Source organism: Silurus meridionalis, chromosome 8, assembly GCF_014805685.1.
Source record: "Silurus meridionalis isolate SWU-2019-XX chromosome 8, ASM1480568v1, whole genome shotgun sequence".
NCBI lineage: Eukaryota > Metazoa > Chordata > Actinopteri > Siluriformes > Siluridae > Silurus > Silurus meridionalis.
In genome coordinates this window covers 14786165-14789796 of record NC_060891.1, presented here as the reverse complement: position 1 = coordinate 14789796, position 3632 = coordinate 14786165, and positions in this window count along the sequence as shown.

Genomic DNA, 3632 nt, shown 5'->3' with positions numbered 1-3632 from the left:
TTTTGTTTTGTTTTGTTTTGTTGTTTATCTATACATTTTTTTATATAAAATATTAAAAGAACAGCCTCTGGGTGCAAACAAAGAAACAATGCAAATAAAGAAGGGAACTGAAATACCATTCTTTAAAACACTTGGATTCAATATTTAATATTCTAGTATATATATATATATATATATATATATATATATATATATATATATATATATATATATATATATATATATATATATATATATATGTGTGTGTGTGTGTGTGTGTGTGTGTGTGTGTGTGTGTGTGTGTGTGTATTTATTATATATATATTAGATATGATCAAATGCAAAGTATGGTATTTCAATTCCCTACTTCATTTGCATCGCTTCTTGTAAGACTTTCTGTACTAGGTCGACTTTGACCCATCACAATCCTGACTCCTCTCGTGCTCTGCCTCTCAGTGCCTCTCTCCAAAGCTCTCAGTCTTTCTAGCATTCTCACTTTCCCTCTCTCCCACTCTCCTCCCTTCTCTTTCTTCCCCTTTCTCTATCTCCCTGTGCCTCCCTCTCTCCGTTGCTTGCTCAGAGAAGCAGCCAGTGTTTACTTGCCCTTATCCGACTGGCTAATCCCTGCAGCAGTGAAAGACTCCACTAAATAGGTGCTGGAGAAAAAAAAATGAGGCGAGAGGGACAGGCAGAGCCATTAGAGGAGAGTTTATCAGAGTCGCTCAATCTGTTATCACCCCTGTCCCTCTGTCCCCCCTACCAGCTCACCTTCCCCCACTGTCACAGAGCCACTGATTACAGCCCACCACGATGCCTGGCTCGGGGTCTGTGTGTGAGAAAGAAACGGAAAGAAAGTGAGTAGAAATGAGGAGACTTACACTCATGAAACGAGGCAGAGAAAAGCAGTTCTTCTTTTTCATGCTTGTCGATTTCTGTCTACAGATTAATAAATGTGGAATTTATTGTAATCATCTTAAGATATATAGGCACATATATCTATAGAGTATGTAAAAAAAAAAAAAAATATATATATATATATATATATATATATATATATATATATATATATATATATATATATATATATATAATATTGTCTGGATTTGTAACATTTTCAGATAAATTATGTTTTCTCTATTATATTTATATAAATTAAATAATATAAATTTTGGACATTTAAAATATATCATCTTCTTTGTCTGTTAAATAATAAATTGCAGCAACAATAATAAACATATACCTTATTTACTCTATAATAAACCATATTATCAATAGTGGCAATTATCTTATATTTCCATGTCACACTGGGCTTTTAGCACCTCATTTAGCACCTCTGCATTATAGGTTAGATTAAATGCAACAAACACCAGTGAATGCTCATCGTGTAATGCAATGCTGGAGACTCACGTGTACAGTTTTTAGAGGGTCAGTGATCCAATGCCACAGCCATCAGGGCTACTGGGAAAAAAACCACATCAGTGCGTATGAAGAGGCCCAGGGTGTTAGCTCCACTTTAGGTCTCAGGTTTTACTGTACTTGACTGCTCCTCTCCACTAAGACTAGGACACAATAAGTATCGTTAAGGGGCATCAACTTAGAGATGCTGTCAAAGCAGAAGCTGAGACCATTCTGCTCTCAGTGAGTGTGGAATGACCTTGAGTCAGGCCTGAATATCATTATTGTACATTGTTGAAAATACACAAGCTGCATGTTCTGTCAACTAACAAACCACACAGGCATTTATTAAAAAGGTGGTCGGTGATACAAATATCTGTTTTGTTAATATTTATTTTTTCTTTTTTTGAAAGATTTAGAAGCATTTCACTGTCACAAGTCACTGTTATATATTCTCCATGTTTTGTTTAGCATTTGCACAAAATGTCCTCTTACTATTATTCAGAGTAATAACTAAAATGTGGCTTATTTGGAACAGCTTTCCCAAACGGAGCAACACAGAAATGCTCTGGTCCCTGGCAGCAGCAGGGAGACGGCTTCCAAACGCAGTATACATGGTCATATGCGCCGGCTGCTGTTTAGCCTCTAATGGCTGGTAATGTGGGCTCTATGTTTACCAAGCAGTGGGTCTCCAGCACACAGTCTGTGACAAATTATGAAAGGCGGGCCTGTGTAGCCAGGCTGAATTTCATTAAACTTTAACTGGCCTTATCTGCGGCACGACAGAGGACAGCATAATAAATGCTGACAGGTATCTAAAGACCTGTGTTTGGCCTGGGGAGAGCGAACAGCGGGAAAGACGCTGCCAGCTTTGTTACCAAAGAAGGGACATATGTTGTTGGCTATAAAATCCTAAAGCAGATGTTGCCCCTTTTTTTTTTTTTTTAAACCAACTGCTTGCCACGTTTAACACATTTAGTTAATTCTTGTTCTTCACAGTGTCTTAAATATGATATCATTTACTATTTAAAATATTATAATTATATAATAATAATTATAATAAATATGATATAGTTAGAATGCACATTTTTAGATGCATTTAACAATTAACAATGATAATAACAACAATTTAAACTATATTTATTTAACTATATTTATTTCTTGAAAACTAACTTAGATCACTGTCAGTACAATTTCTCCAATATAATGTGGCACTTTTGTGCATTAATTTAATCGCATTAAAATGAACCTCTTCATAGAAGTCATGCTTATAAGGTAATTATATTTCTTAAATAACATCTAATGAGATAGCAGAAAGAGAGAGAGAGAGAGAGAGAGAGAGAGAGAGAGAATCACATAGCATATTTAGAAGAAGCTTATCCGTAAAGGTTAGCAGGTTAGAGAAATTGTTAAAACCCTAAGTAGCTGAAGCGTAGCTATGTTTCAGGCTACGTGCTCTTTAGATGGCACTTTAAAACCCTAGCCAAAAGCCACTTCATGTTGCTCTGAATGTGTTTATCCACAATAAAACTACTAGGGGTGTCTAATAAATAATTTTTAAAATCACAATTTTTTAAACTTTATTATGCCAGAGCATTACAATGTATAACAATATTTACCAACAAGGTTACCAGTTACTACCCCAATGATACATCAGCTGTTCTTTTTTTTTTTTTTTCTGATCCTCTGATCCTCGCCAACAATAGATATGTGTGAATAACAGCTAGTGTCAAAATAATTTCTAACTGTCCCTCTGCTATGAGTAAATGCACTAAACTCACCATAAAAATAGTCCCATTCTTCAGATGCAGTAAAATACAAAAGTGCAATAAGAGTATTATTTTTCACCAAAAATATGGTCCATGCACGACATTAATAGGTCATATATAATGTAGACATAAAGGATTTTTAGATCTAATCTTGCAAAAAATACCACATTAATGCATATACAGATCATTTTGGTTTGACATTGATACATTAATTTGTAATCATTTAAAAATGACAGAGTCATCGCACCTGATAATGTGCTGTTTGAATTTAAATGGCATTTTATTATTTTAGGATATTCATCTATTTTTGTGGCAGTCCATAGTGAGTTTGTGGTTTCAAGGAATGCTGGAAAACATTTTGCTCTATCATCAGTAACATCAGTGAAAGAAGTGTCACCCAGATGAGAGGTCACTCAGGGTGGACAAGACCCTCGAGCCAAGCCTAACCCCAAACACACACATACAAACATGCTGCCACTCAAGTGTCCC